Here is a 15,705-nt window from a genome sequence, read left to right on the forward strand (position 1 = left end):
TGCCCCGCACGGGGCTCCGCGCGCCCCCCGCCCCCACGGCGGAGGAGGAGGAGGTGGAGGCGGAGGCTGGGGGAGGGCGAGAGGGAGGAGGCCAAGGGGCGCGGGCCGGGGCGGCGGCGGTGGGGCCAGCCCCGCTGAGGGAGGAGGGAGTGGGGAGGGAGGTCCAAGCCGCGTAAGACGCGCCCCTGGGCCGACGATCCCGCTCCTCTGCGGCCCAGGCCTCGGCCTGCCCGCTCCGCAAACGCGTTGAGTGCACAGGTAGATGCAAATGACCAGGTTCTGCCACCAGGAAAGTGGCTGGGGGTTCCGGACGTGCCATTGGGATCCAGCTGCTGCAGGGGGCCCACCCCTCGGAGGCAGATGGCCAGGGCAGAGGTCTCCCTTCTGGTCTGGGAGCTGAGGACCAGGGTGCTGGGTCCGAGTGGGCTCTTGGCTGACCGCAGAAGAAAAGAGGGCATGTCCAGGTACCCTCCTCCGACCTTGGCGTAGGAGGGATCCCCCTGGAGGGTCCAGAACGAATGACAGAACCCGGGCTGGAGGAAATCCACCTCAGTGAGGGAAAGTGGGTCCCAGGGAAGGAGAAACGCTCCTGACATCCTAACTCCAGGGTCACAACTCCCTCAAGGGCCAAGTCCTCCCAGACCCCTTTCTTCCTCCATTCTGCCCTCAGCAGGGATTCCCCAGAAAGAGACAAGACAGCGTGTCCCCTCCCCACGCCGCCCCCCCCCCCGCCACGTTCCGTTGGGCTGAGAAAAAGGGAGGTTGGAGGCAGAGAAAGATGAGAGGATCTGAGGGGCGGATGCTGCCTCCTCCAGAGCTGCCCACCTAGGGTTCCCTCCGTGCTGATACAATGGACAAGATTACCTGGAGAGAGGGGAGCTTGGCACAGCTGGAAGGGACCTCAGAACCTCCTGCTTTGCCAACTGGGGCCCACATAGGAAAGGGGAGGACCCTGCAGGGACGGGCTGCACCCAGGGCCTGCATGGACTCCTGCTCCAGGTCCGTCCTTTCCTTAGACTGCCCGCAGCCTGGCAGTGGGGGTGGTGCGTGCTGGACACTGGCTGGGTGGCATTTTTTAGCCCAGGTGACTCGTAGTGGCTGGCAGGTGGGAGGGGTGAGGGAGGCGGGTGAGGACTGGCAACCCAAAAGGGACGCAGCGTTTGCCCACCTTTACTGGCTTTGACAATATAAAGAATAAAAATAAAAGTCCCAGAAACTTCCCCATGGCTGCTGTGCTTCTGTGAAACTGGCTGAGGAATCCCAGCCATGGGGACTATGAGGGGCCCTGGCTGGGGGTGGGGGGTGGGCGCAGTGGGCAGGCTTCTCCACTCCCAGGATGGGCGGGTCTGAGCTTGAGCTCAGGGAGTCTGGAAACCTGGCTTCACACTGGTCAAGTTGAAATCTCATGGCTCAATGCCAGGCACTGTCATAGGTGCTGAGAAACCCAAGACTGGAACAGGGTTCCTGACCTCCAGGAATTCATAGCCTACTGGGGGAAAAGGTCCATTTGGGGAAGTAGGTACCAGAAAGAACAGCTGCGGGGGGGGGGGGCAGAATAAAAGCACTAATGTTAATTGAACACCCCTACTAAATTCTCCCACGTGGAAGGCCTGAATGACCTTACTTGACCTCACAAGGAACTTTAAGAGGTAGGTATTATGCTTGTCGCCCAGATGAGGGAAGTAGGGCTCTGAAGGTACCTAAGCCAAGTCCCAGAAGTGGGAAGGTGACAAAACTGAGAGCGGATTCCAAGGCTCTCACGTCTTCTTGCTCCAGAAGCAGCTCCTCAAAGCCTTTTCTGTAAAATGAGAGGCAAAACAAGCTGTGATTTCAGAACCTTCCAACTTGAATGATCCTGGCAAACACCAGCATGGCCTGAGTTCCCTTTGCTGTCCCAGGTCCTCCAGTCCGTCCCTTAGGCCCCCAGGGTGGGAGAACTTGGCCCCGGGGAATCAGCCTGGAGTGGGAACAGGGCAGGAGGAAGACCCCAGCTTGTGCCTCTTGGAGACCGAGGCACCAAACTGTCCCCAGAGGACAGGAGTGACAGACAAGAAAACATGGAATGCTTTTAAGCTCTAACCCTCAACCAAACCGATGCCCACACTCAGTGTCCCTGGAGGTGAGGTGGGAGACAAGGAGACAAGAAGACAGCTGGGAAGAACGGGGCGTCATCTCTGGAAACTCCTGGTCACAGGCGGTTTTGAGGAGCCCTCCACTGACACGTGGGACCTGCGGGGAGGTGGAGCGGGGGGGATGGAAGGGGCCTCAGCCAGGCTGGGGCAGGTGGGACAGCAGCCTGGGAGCTCCTGGGGAGTCACAACACAGTCCCCAAGATGAAAAACCTCCACGGGCCCTGGGAGCCGAGTGTGGCCTGGTGTCTCCCGGAGCACTTGGAGGAGAGCATGGAAGCTGCGGGCTGGGAGGAGGCTGCTAACATGATCAGGTAGAGTCAGGAAGCAGGTATAGACGAGGAGGCCAGTGACCGCCCCCAAACGGAACTTGTCTCCGTCTTTTGTAAGTGTATTATAATCCCAACTGCTCTCTTAGAGCTGTGATTCCTGCATGTCTGATTCTAGTCATTTGGGGTCAGTATTAAATCAAGCCTGGGGGAAGTTTTTCCCTGGGGAGACATTTGCTGAGCTAAACAAAATCTTCTCCAGTCTCAAAGTTCTGGGACACCTGCCATTGGGACCTCTGGCTCCAAGACTCCACCCCTCCCCCCACCCCCCACCACCTGAGCACAGGCAGAGTTGGTGTCTCCCACCGCACCCACTGCAGGAGAAGAGCCTGAGGTGAATGTCCCAGATTCCTGAGGGTAATTGGAACAAGTCTGGTTCTCTGCAGATGGTCACCTGTGTGCATGTGTGTATGCGTGTGTGCACCTGTGTGCTTGTGTGCATGTGCGTGTGCTTGTGTGTTGCTGGGGAGAGCTCAAGGCTATGCCCTTCATCTCTCATACAGAAATCACAAGCCCTAGACATTTTATGCCTGGTTATCAAAGGGATTTCCTATACATCCTGAGTGCAGCAAAAATCCAAGTTATTTTGGCATTCCGTGCTTCTTGTGACTCCTCTCCTGCCGAATTGCAAACTTTTCAGGGATGAGACAAGAGGGAAGAAATCAAAGCCTGTGCTCCCAGTAGCCGTAGAGTCCTGCTCTGATGGGCAGCCCAGTAGGCTTGGACAGGCGCAGATTCTGCCACAGTCCCCATTACCGTGGCTGCCAGTGTTAGAAGGACACGAGACACGTCCGAGCTGGGCTGGGTGCGAGTCTGGGCGTGGCAGTGTTTTACCAGAGTAAGGATGGCCACATCCTGATGGTGACATTAAAGAGGAGACAGGGTATTGGAAATCCACTTCCAGCAGCCTTTCCCCATTACGCAGGTCCCTCTAGGGGTTGAAGCTGGACACCAGTTGACTCACTCGAGCCCTTTTCCTGCCACACAACATAGAGGACAGTGTTTGGTTCCATCCTGGCTCCACTGCCCTGTAGCCTGGGCTGGTCGCTCTGCTGCAGAGCCTCAGTGTACCCATCTTGGAGATAGGAATAATTACACAGACCTCGAGGGGGCTCAGTCAGATTAGAACTAATGAGACACCAGTGGGATTATGGACTTTGGGGAGGGCATGTGCTATGGTGAGTGCTGTGAAGTGTGTAAACCTGGTGATTCACAGACCTGTACCCCTGGGGCTAAAAATACATTATATGTTTATAAAAAAATTTTAAAATTAAAAAAAAAAAAAAGAACTAATGAGACACTCGGCCGGCTGCATCATTGAAGGACGGCTTTGAGGCTGTGAGTGAGTCCTCCTGTCACCAACTAGTAGCTGGGTCATGTGACCAAGCTAGTTAACCTCTTGAAATTCAGTCTCCTCATCTGTAAAATGGGGCTGACACCGCACTCCGCAAGACAGAGAAGGTGAAAGGAAATCTCTTAGAGTGAGCTGACCCGCGTGCGCACTAAAATATGAGAATGCTTCTGCTCTCTCCCTCCTCCTCAAGTTCTTGCCCTCAGGGAGTGTCAGAGCCAGACGGTTCTTCCCGGCCATGGACCAGCTCCCGGCTCCATCAGTGGTTTGGCCCCAGCAGTGTACCGGCTCTCCGCGCAGTTGTGGAGGGACTGGCACGTGTGACCCGGTTCCTTAACCTGTAAACTGCCTGAGGCTCAGGATCCCCCCAGTAGCTCTGGGTGCTACCAGACGTGGAGGGCTGCCTGTGGCCCGCAGATGTGTTTCTTCAAGGGCAGACTGTGCTTCCATAGAAATGTCAGCTGGGGCAGTGAGGGGTTCCCACAACTTCCAGGGGCACTTCCGCCTACCTGGGTTCCATGAGGCTGCCTGGCCCACCTTCCCCTGAGGCGTCTGGATCTGTCTCTTCTGCATGGAAGCCTTGCTACTCTGGCACCTGATTTGGGTCCCAGCAGTGGCCTCACCTGGGAACTTACTAGAAACACAGACCCGCAGGTTCCAGATCTGCATTTTAACCAGGTCCCCATCCAGCTCCCAGGCTTACCATTCACCATGCGACAGGGGCCAGAGGGGGTCTGGCTGTGTGAATGTGTGTGGGTAACCCTTCTCCTCTCAGAGCAGAATCTGGCCTCAATAAAACGTTGTTCACCTGATACCGTTGAGCACAAAGACAGTCATAGTGTTTGTGACCACAGAAACATTTTTAAAAGTCTCGAGGACAAGAAAGCAGCTACCTGTACTGCTCTCCCAGGTGGCCAGAAGCCCTGGGGTACAAGACCAGAGGAAGAGGCCCAGAGCCTAGATGCAGGGTAGCTCAAGTGTGTGCAACAGCCCGCAAGGACAAAGAGGAAGCCCAGCGCATAGCCCTCTCCGGGCGTTTGGTAACCGGACTGAAAACCCGACATAGGTCAGAGGTATTTGAAGACAGTACTGTGGTTAGTGTTCACAATGATGTCCTAGAGATTGTCTCAGAAAGATTAAACCCTGTCCTTTGTCCTCTGCGTAAGGTGCCGGAAGAGCGTACTTTAGAAAGCTTTTCACTGGGAAATTATTTTGCTTAGAACAATTAACTCTCTGATGATGCTTGGATAAATGAAATGGTATCAAATAAAAGAAATGTGCTGTTCTATCAGATCATGTGGTTTCAACCTGGTTCAGAGGATGGATTGGGAGTTTATGGAGGAATTTAGTACAAACCTGTGGTGGGAAGGACTTCTTTCATTTAGGAGGCAGAGGTCATGGGAATGAGGCTAAGGGAACCCCTCTGATCACCTTGACTCCAGGCCAAGAGCTCTGGCATCAGGCCAGAATGCCAAAGAGGCATTCGTCTGTTCCTTATATGGCACAAGAAGAATCCAGCACCTTCTATGAAAGTGACTTCTTCCAAATGCTTTACTCACACCCACTCATTTGTCTTCCAAAAGCCATATAGGATTTAGTGTCCCCATTTTCCAGATGAAGAAACTGAGGTAGAGAAATGAACTGATATTAGTCTGACCCCAAGTCCATGGATATACAGTATTGATTCTGCTCGACTTCAGAGTCATGCTGTCCACTCACTGCACCAATTGCATCTACCACGTCTCCTTGCTTTTCACACACATTCATTAAATACTCACGGGGCCCTGCCTGGTTCCATAGACTTCTCTCATTTCATTTTCAGAAACATCCCACATAAAATAAGCACCAATATGATACCCATTTTATAGCCAAAGACACTGGGACATAGGTTAAGTAACCTGCCCTATGTCACACAGCTCAACCAATCTGACTTTGGAGCTTCTGCTTCTAACTACCCTAAAAGGGGAAAGAGAGAGGAATCGTTTGAATGAGGGCTGGACTATGAACTGTTTAAAAAGAAAATCAGGATTATATGTATCAATAAATTAAAAATCCATGCTGTCAACATCTGGGGTCTGCTTTCTGCCTGGCACCATGCTTGTTCCTGGGCATCTGAACAGAGGACAAGCTGCATACCCTCCTGATGATCACAATCTAGAAGGAGACCAGCTACCAAGAAAGAACAGGAACACAACACTATTGGTGCTGTAAGGAATGTCTTCACAAGGAACAGAGGGATCCCCGGGAGGCAGTGGTTAAGGATTAGAGAGGCCTTAATGAATGGCAATGTCCATTAACAAAAACGCAATTCCCTGTGGTTCCATGCGATACCACATCTCAACAAAAGCATTATATCCTGTGTCGTATAAGAAGGAGCACTATAGAATAAAGGCAACTTTCATTAGTAAGAATCCGTGTCTATGTGACCTAACCATTAGACTTTATAGGATTTGCTGGTTGCCTGGGTGGCTCAGTTGTTAAGCCTCTACCTTCAGCTCAGGTCATGATCCTAGAGTCCTGGGATGGAGCCCCCCATCGGGCTCCTTGCTCGGTGGGAAGCCTGCTTCTCCCTCTCCCTCTGCTGCTCCTCCTGCTTGTGTTCCCTCTCTCACTGCATCTCTCTTTGTCAAATCAATAAATAATCTCAAAAAAAAAAAAAAAAGAATTTATAGAGTTTGTATGAAAAGCGATGCCTGAAAGCTCCTATGAAACGGCCATACCATCCTCACTACGGCCTTCCGTACCCTTCCACAACATGCTTTCATTCGATTCTCCGATAGACTGGCCATCGGATGTTGGCCCCAGTTTGCGTATGAGGAAACTGAGATCTATGCAAGTTCAGAACTCCTTGTCTTGAAGTCCGGGCTGCGTCTCCTCCGCGGACGTGTAGAGACCTGAAAGGTACAGAGGACAGCAGAGGACCGGATCAAGTCCTCTAATCAAAGACACACGGATCAAACGCGGTGTAGCCCACGACTACAGCCGACTCCACGTTTCTCGGCCTGGTCTCTGCTGCTTTGCCATTGACCGCAGGTGGCTCCGGACGGAGCAGAGACGCCACAGCCGGAGGGGATGTTCAGAGGCAGTTGCCCCGGCTCGCCCGACCCGTGATTTCTCCGGCATCCGGATGCCCAGGGCCCCTCGGATCGGCGGGCTCCGTTGGGCAAGCGGGACAGGGCCCCAGGGCACCGGAGTGGACAAATTTGGCTAATAGTGACTTCAGAAGCCCGACTCCATGTAAATCCACAGTTCTGGCTCTCCCGGCCGGGCTCGGAGTTGTTCACAAGGGCCTGGATCGGGTTCCGTAGTTTCCTTCTTCCGCGGCTGCCCCAGACTCACACAGGGAAGGCAGCCGCGACGGAAGCAACGCAGCATGGGCTGTGGGTCTCCCAGTGAGGGAGGGCGAGAAGCCGGACGCTCCGGGCCTCCCGCTGCCCAGTCAGCCCTGTGGCTGCGATGCTCGCGAGAAGGTCCTTCAAGGGCTCCGGGGAGAGACCCTGCTCTGCAGACGCGCTAAACCCCCGCCGCTGTGTCTTGGAAACGAAAGTGACGCCGGCCTTGCCGGTCCCACACGGCTTCCGCTGGGGCCAGCACGCGCCCGGGGGAAGGAGCCAGCCCCAGCGGGGTCGTCGGCAGCGTGCGGGGTCACTGTGAAGTACTGCGCCTTGCTCGGGAAATGGCAGCGTCTACACTCGCTGAGAGTTGTCAGAGCGCGCAGCGCACGTCTGCGGCTTGGGCCGGCCTGGCCCCGACCCTTGCTACCTTGCGACCCTTCGGCTACCGCCGCCCTCATTTTCCTCAGGGTGGAAAAACAACCCTCCCGCCTCTTTTGATTGACTGAGTTTGGGCGGGCTGACCCCACCCCCAGGAGGCATGAGTGACACCGTCCTGAGCCAAACATCGGAGACCACCTCTCCGGTCACGTGCTACATTGGCTCTGGGATTGGTTCGGGGCTCAGCTGCAGCCAATGAGCAAAGACCGAGGTTGTGCTCGGGGCTCCCGTCCTACCTTTCCACGGGGCGCGCTTCCGGGTGCCGCGCAGCCTGGCCGCGGGGGCGCTGCGCCCGCCGGAGCAGGGAGCCAACCCCTGAGAGGTCCGGCTGGAGACGGAGGGAGAGCAGGGTTGCATGAGGGCCGCCGGTTCAGGCCAAACTCCTCCGGGCCCAGTGCGGTCCCAGCCCTTTCAGGACATAATACCCTTTTGTCTTGAGGCTGGTAGAATTGGGTTTCTGTCATTTATAACAGGAAGTACACGAACCACCCTGTTGTTTTCCTGCAGGCTGGTCCTGCCGGGGGCCTGCACCTGGGGTACACGGGCAGAGGGGGCCGCCCCGTGAGAATTCCCCAGCGTTCCTTCCCTCCCCCCCACACCGACCGCCGGCGGCTCCCCTTTTCCTCTCTCGACTTCCAGCTGCCCCCTCAGCTCAGATGGCCAGGCTGGAGGGACTGGACCCTCCTTAGTGACAGGACGGGGCTGCATTAAGCGATTCCTCCCCTCCTCGGTGTTGGTCAGTTCTGAGCCCTGCTCAGATTCCTGACGAGAGCAGCCCTGGCTCTCATGGGGGTGACACTTGAGCTCCTCGAGGGTCTGCGGCCGCGCGCTGCCTTGGCAGAGCTGGCTGGTCTACCCGAGCGGCCGGCGCCGTGAGGAAATCCACCTGCAGACCCTTCCCTCCTCATAGTGCATGGATTTGCAGCAGCCCTGACCGGAGGGCCTCGGTGCCTCCACAGCCTGCCACCACCGTCCCCACCCCATCCACCTGGCTGTCCTGCCCAAGAAGGGTCAAGCCTTCAGGCTCCTTCTTGCCCTATTTAGGCTGTGCTGAGGCTGCAGAGTCGCAAACAGAAGCGGCTCAGATCAGGTCTAGTGACCATGTCAGTTACAGGAGTCTGCTCTCCTGGCGGCAAAGGGGGACATCCCCCTTGTCCTTACCCTCGTCCACCAGTGGTGACTCTTTAGAAGCTGATCTGGCCAATCGCATCTGTTGCTCTTCAGGCCCTGACCTTTGACACCCTCCCACCCCCCAGTGATGGCCCTCCCTCATCCCAGCGCAGATGGGAACCCCCCCCCCCCCACCAGAGCTTCAGGTGATAGGTGGGGGAGGGCCAACTGCAGCCCGGTGTTGGGGTGTTGAGAAGGTCTCCTTGTCAGTAGTAACCCCATGGGGGCAGGACCCAAAGAGCTCACATTCTTTATCCAATAATGCTTTCATCCTTGTTTCTTCCAGGAAAGGCCCCAGAGCCTGAACAGGGACGACAAGGACATTGGAAGTTGGGGGAGAGGCTGGCTCTCCTCGGTGTCGAGCCGTTTGCCAGCCTCTTCCTCCCAGAAGTCATGCCATTCAGAAACCCCTCATTAGGGCCTCTCTGAGCAGGCAAACAAACATCATTAATCTTGGCCAAGTGAGTGAAAGCACACTCACCTGTCCAAGCAAGAGAATTAATGTTGTGTCAATAGGAAATGAGTATTTACCTCTGGCCTTTATGTCTTCCCTTTGCTACAAAAAGCCCGGGGTGTACCTGCCCAAATGCAGGACCAAAGTCAGAGGAAAGAAAAAGAAAACCCCACAGCCCAGGGGCTGGCCTGGGACCAGGCTTGATAGGAGGCCAGGTGACAGAAGAGGCCTGGCTGGGAGTTCTCTGGTGCCGGGAAACTGTGGGAGATGTTGCCAGCCTCAGACAAGGTGAGTGGTGACCACAGTCACCACTGTGGGGCCAGAGATTGTCACTGGAGTGTGAGCCTTAAGGAGACAGGCACCCCTCACCCTGCATGGACAGACATGGCCTCGGGTGACTGTTTTGTCTCCAGTACACATGGCTGTGATCTCTCATGCCAGGCAGTCAGCGTTGTAGCTGCACAGGCTGAACGAGGTCTACGTTACTGGTCCAGGAGCTGCTGTTTACTGAATAGCTACTAAGTGCCAGATATTGTGTGTGGTGACTGACAGTGATTCTCTAAGAATCCTGCAAAAAGGTACCCTGCCTTTGTCTCAGAGATGATACTGCAGGCCAGAAAATCCAATAGGTTTACCTCAAGGCCACATAGAGGCAAGAAGTGGATTTGAGCCCAGGTCTGACCCTGAAGGCAGTGTTTCCCCCCAAGTAATGGTCACACACACTTTCACACCAGGAAGGATCCGCCCTCTGCGGGTGAGGTCAAGTGTAAAGACAGGAAGTCTCTGAGGAAGCCTTTGGGGTCATTCTGTGTTCCTCCTATCCCCAGGAATGCCTCACTGTTGGGGGGTGGTGGGCCAGGGAGAGGCTGGGCTGGGCCGGCCAAGTTGAGAGTGCAAGGGTGTGTGCGTGCCTGTGTGCCCCAGGAAAAGAAACCAAACAAGCCGATAAGATCTCTCGTTTCCAGAGCAAAGCGCCAATTAAACACAGGGCAGATGTGAGCAAATAAAGCTGTGGCGTCCGGAGAGAAAATCAATACTAGATTATATGCCTGGCCCAATCATATACCAATTAATACAGAGCGGGTGGGGCTGGGTGCTGGGGGAGATAAGTCTGGCTGGCCAGCATGCAGGGGCTGACCGTGCCTGCCCCCAGAGTCCCGGCAACTTGGGGCTCCTGCCCTATTCCTCCTCAGGTGGGGGCTGCCAGCCCTGGTTCTGAGGGGCCTCGCCCAAAGGTTCGGGGGGGGGGGGGCGCTTGTGTGAGTGGTGCGGGGTGCAGTGTGGGGGTGGGGTGGGAAGAGCGGCCTTTAGTCCTGGGAGCAGAAGGAAGGAAGAAGGGCCTGGAGATGCTTTGGGAGGGCGGCACCCACTGGGAAGGCCCAGACAGCTCAGAACGTGCACTTGGGCTGCTGGATGTTTCGTTTGCCACATAAAAAATTAGGCGCTTGCTTCTGGAGAGTGATAGAAAGTCAGGCAAAAATGGCAACACCAGAAACCAAATTTCTACCCCCCAAGAAATGATACTGGAGCCCCTGGTTATTCTGTCCATGTTTTTATTTAATTCAGAAAGTACAGCCAAGCCGTTAATACTTTTCAAGAGGGGTGATAAAAGATAAATGGCCAAGGGTTTGCAACACAGGGCCAGGTGACCGTGGGAATGGAGCTGTCCCGAACATTCTGTGGAAAGGCTTCAGGTTCATTGCCAGGATGCCAGGGACAAGACAGTGTGACACACAGCCACCTGCCAACAGAGTTCTCCAAGTTTAGCTGGCCCCCTGCCCTAGGGAGGTGGCTTCGGCAACATCAGAAGGACACATCAAAGGTGCCGATGTCCCAGGGAGAGGAAATCTGGCTGTAGGTTGGGTGCCCTGCTGCAGGGACAGTTACAGACCATGAATTCCTGCCCTTGTGGGGGTCAGGACACTTGGTCGCAGAACCAGTGCATCCTTCCACCAAAACTGCCCAGCACTCTTGGGGAAAGGAGACCGAGCTGTGTGCGAAACAGAAAACAAATGTGGAAGGAAAGGTGGTAAATCGGTGCGGAAAAGGGCACCTGCTTCCATTTCCCCCATGGAAGCCTCTCTGGCCAGTTCCCTCTTGTTACCCTGAATACTCCCAGACGCAGGCCCCCAAGGCAGAAAGTCCTCTGCAGGTGGGAGCCCTGGGGGCCAAAGACTGTTGCATGCCCAAGAAAAACGAAATTTGCTAGCCGAATATTTTTTAGACATTTTGCAAGATGCACGGCCTCCCTGACAATTTTTAATGTACTAACTGCCTGGTCCAGTGAGCTGATTAATTGGTGCTGGAGAGATCAATAAAAAACAGAAAATTAAAACAATTTTAAAGTGATTAAGTAGTTTAACACCTGTCTCCCGTCACGTCAGCGCAAGAAGAAAAATAAAGCAGGTGTCGAAGGGGCCTCCTGAAGCAAGAGAAAACAGCGCCTGCCTCGCAGGAATGACAAATCACGGCTGGTGGATCAATCTGAGTGCAGGCGGTCCTTCCCCAAGCCTGGTGCAGCAGCGGTGGGAACTGGAGACCCCGGGAGGCCGGGCACCTCCCCCGGCACCTCCCCCGGCCGCTCGCTCCTTCAGAACCACTCCTTAGCGAGGAAAACAGAGCAGAAGGGAGCGTGAGGAGCCGAGGGCCATCTTGGCCTGGAATTCTGGATGGGATGAGATGGGAAGGCACCTGCTAACCTTCTCCTGACCTCACTTCCAGCCAGTCAGAGCTGAGTCTGTGCTATGTGGAGGGGTTCAAAGGCAATGCAAATGCATTTGGGGAGCTGTGGGGTCAAGGGAGGGAAACCCGTGGTCATAGCTCTCTAGGATTACCAAATCCTCCAATCTGGAAGCTTCAGGTCTCCCCCACTTCCTCTCCCAGCCTCCACTACCCCCAGGCCTCTACTGCGCCTGGCTCTATCCACAAGTGCGCAGCTATGTTATGATGGCTCAGAAGCCCCTTGTGACTCCTCTGTGCCAGCCTCACACCCGCGCCCCCCAGCCAGCAGCTGCAGTGGAAGCTGCCCAGCAGCGAGTCACCCTGGGTTAGAGTTTAATGTACTGGATTCTGCATCACTGGAAGTAAACTCATGGAACTCAAGAAGCCCTAAGATGATTCTTCCCCAACTTCCCCATGGGAGTCCTTAAAACAGAGTCCAAAGAACATGGACAGGGGAAGTGAAGTGAGGGGCAATTAACAAAGGCTAACCCCTAAGTGATACATTTCACAGGTCTCCTGTTTTACCTTGAAAGTGGACTTGAGTCTTGCACACATAAAGTACAGAATATACTTAATGTTACTCGTGTTCTAGACAGCTAGATGCATGCTGCTCTGTGGCTTTCCTGCCCGGCACACCACTACACCTCCCCGGGGGTTGGGGTGAGGCTCAAGCCTTAGGCACAGGCTCTGAGCTACTTGGAAGGGGGAACTGGGCTCCTTGGCCAGCCTCCTGAGTGTGGAGTCAGAATGGGCCACAGCCCTGAAAACCTGCATTCATACTCACCTGCCTGGTGGGATGGTCACACATTTATTTTCTGCTCTCCAGCCTCCTGTTCACCTTTGAGGTTCCCTTGAAGCTTTTCCCACCAAGACCAGGACTGAATAGGAACTCCAAGCAACCTTGCAGTGGGTTTAAGACAGTACATTTTAAAAGCATTTAAAAACGCGATTTAGACATTAAATAACCGAAAATGTTTAAAGACATCAAAGCCCTCACCTGGACTTATTAGTAGTCCCTCCTTTGTACATCTTCCAGTTATCACCTGTCACACTGAACAGGGAGGGAAAAGGAGTCACAGAAGTATCCTGGATATGACCAGGGTCAGAGAGTTCCAACCGCGAGCTTTAATAAAAGCATTTCACAAGCCACATTTCCCCCCTTTCTCCTACGTCTGTTGGGCTGGGAGTTCTGCTTCTGTATTCAGTGTTTGGGCCTCTGCGTACACAATCTGCGTGGGGCCCTATTGGTCTCAACAAGAAGTTGTCGACCCTTTACTGCAAATTGTATGCCAATGCCAATCTCTCAAGAGAAGACCTCCAGTCTTCGGCGATTGGCCCACTTTAAAAAATCATCCATACAGCCAGATCTCTACGTAAAATATAAACGGTCTCTTGGTGTTTCCTGCCACGAGATGGGACCTGGGAGACCTGGCATGGAAGCTAAAGGGTCCTGTCACCCAACTTTTCTCATGGGTCCCCAGTGCCGGCTTGTTGGGGTGGTCTGCTCAGGGGTGCAGCTCTCCACCAGAAAGGCTGGAGGGTGGGGTGGCCTGTGGGACCGTGCAGGCTCTGTGCCGCCCCTGGGTGTGCGCGCGTAGCCCGGCCAAGGTACCTCACTGCTCTCGGAAGCAAACAAAGTTCTTGACGCGGCGCCCTCTGGCCTGCGGCTGCTCCCTGTAGGGTAAGGATCAGACTGACGAAGATAAAGTTTCCCCGGGCCCAAGTTCCAAAGTCGGCTGTTTTGTTTCTGTTAAAATGCAATTGTTCTTCTCTGGGGTGTGCGGTGACTGCTCGGCGTCAGGAAGATGTATGAAAGCCTCCACTTCAATTCAGCATCCCTTTTCTCCCAGACAAACACGGTCGGATTTTAATAAATCAAAGAGCCACACTGTTTAATAAAAATTTATTGACTTACAAGTGATTATTTATCAAAAGACCATTAATAGCAGGTACTGAAATGATGTGTTACTGGGTGGTGCTGGGGAGACTAATAGGAAATCAATGCAGCTGGCCGGCCGGAATGCATATGAGAAGCCCACCCCCCCCGACGGCTGGCGCAACTGCACCGGCAAAATACACCAGACGCCACCCCTGTTGCAATGAAAAGTCCCCCCTTTTTATTTATCGTTTACAAATGAAATGATCAATACTTTTAATCTAGAGCAAAATTTATTAACTTTCCCATCGGAGAGAGACATATTGACTGGGGGGGAGAGGGGGGTGTTAGCGCCACGGAAGATGGATGGCCGCTTGGTCGTCTCTTAGCCTGTCCAAGAGCCAGTGTGCGTGCAGCTGCCCTTCCGGCCGGCGGGTCCCAGGCCACACAGCGTGCGTGCAATGGGAGAAATCGAGTCTGGCTGCCTGAGAGGTACAGCAGGCCCAGGGGACACGCACCACGGCGGCCTCGCTCTCGCTGGTGTGTCACGGACGTGGAAGCAGCAATCCCAGAGGCCACGGTGTTTTTGGGCGATTCCCAAAAGGAACGGCGGGATCTCCAGACCCAGAACAGTTCTGCAGGACAGCAGGGCTCGCAGCTGCTGTTGGCGGGCTGCTGCCCCCAAGGGCTGGGCACGCAGGGCTCCGTGGGGCACTCGGTGCCCCCTCACAGCTAGCCTCTTCTCACCTGGGCAGGGCAGCAGCAGGCAGCCAGGGCTGACGCGGTCCAGAACCAGGCTCAAGAGCTAGTTCTACTGTTGGAAGGCCATCATCTCTAACTGCTCCATCAAGCCAAGCCTGCTGAGCTCTGGCCTGGCCCACAGCCGTCTACCGAGCTTCCTCTGACAGGGGAATCTCACTAGCCTTTCAAGAAAATTCCTTCTCTAACTAGCTGGACCAAAGATACCTCATGGTTGAGTGGAAACAGCTTTCCGAGATCCACATTCAAATCCACCCGGCCCCCCTTCACCTGAAACCTGGAAGCCCCCCCTTCATACAGGGACACCGTCTGGCGGAGTGTTCACTAGCTCTATGTTCTGGAGCAACAAAATGCATCCAAATCAGATCTGAACCAGATGACCTGGGAAATGAGAGCTAAAGTTAAAACCATGGTGTCAAAACTTACAGACACGGAAAGAGGTTTGGAGGCCATCTAGCCCAAGTCCTTAATTGTGGGTCAGGGAATGGAGAGAGAAAGTCAAAACAGCAAGTGAGTAGCCGGTTTAGAAGTGGGATTAGAGGTTGGCCAGGGCTCATCCCACCAACTGATGCCATTGGTTTTATTCCAGAACCATCCTCACTGCTGCTAGATCCTGAGTCTTCTGTACTTGGCTTTGCTTTACATGATTGTGTGGTTGGTCCTGCGTGTTGTAAGGCTTTACCACCCAAAACCTGTCCAGCTATCCCAAACCAAGCATCTGACTTAGGGGTAATGGGGGGCCCGCAGGTCCCCAATTTAAAAAGGTGGTGTCGTTTGATGAGTCTCCATACTTTAAACATGAACCAAATAAAAATTTTAGAAATTACTTTTCTGGTGGGGGGGCGTAATTCACATCTCTTCTCTTTGTAAAACAGTACAATAACCCTTGCTTAGTTTCCACAAGTATTTCTTTACACAGTAGTTGATTCTAACCCAGGCTCTTGCAATACTCTGCTAGGTAACCGACAGGCAGATTTTTAATATTTTTAGTTTTTTCACATTCTTTTCAGCATATTTATGAAAATCATGATGTAAACGTACTAAACAACAGAGAGCTTTTTAAAAAAGAACTTTTAAAAAAAGGGAACTTGAGCCTCGAAAACTGATTTTTAAAGATCATTCCGGATGGTTTTTAAACACTAT

This window comes from Mustela lutreola, chromosome 18 (assembly GCF_030435805.1).
Source record: "Mustela lutreola isolate mMusLut2 chromosome 18, mMusLut2.pri, whole genome shotgun sequence".
NCBI classification, from domain to species: Eukaryota; Metazoa; Chordata; class Mammalia; order Carnivora; family Mustelidae; genus Mustela; species Mustela lutreola.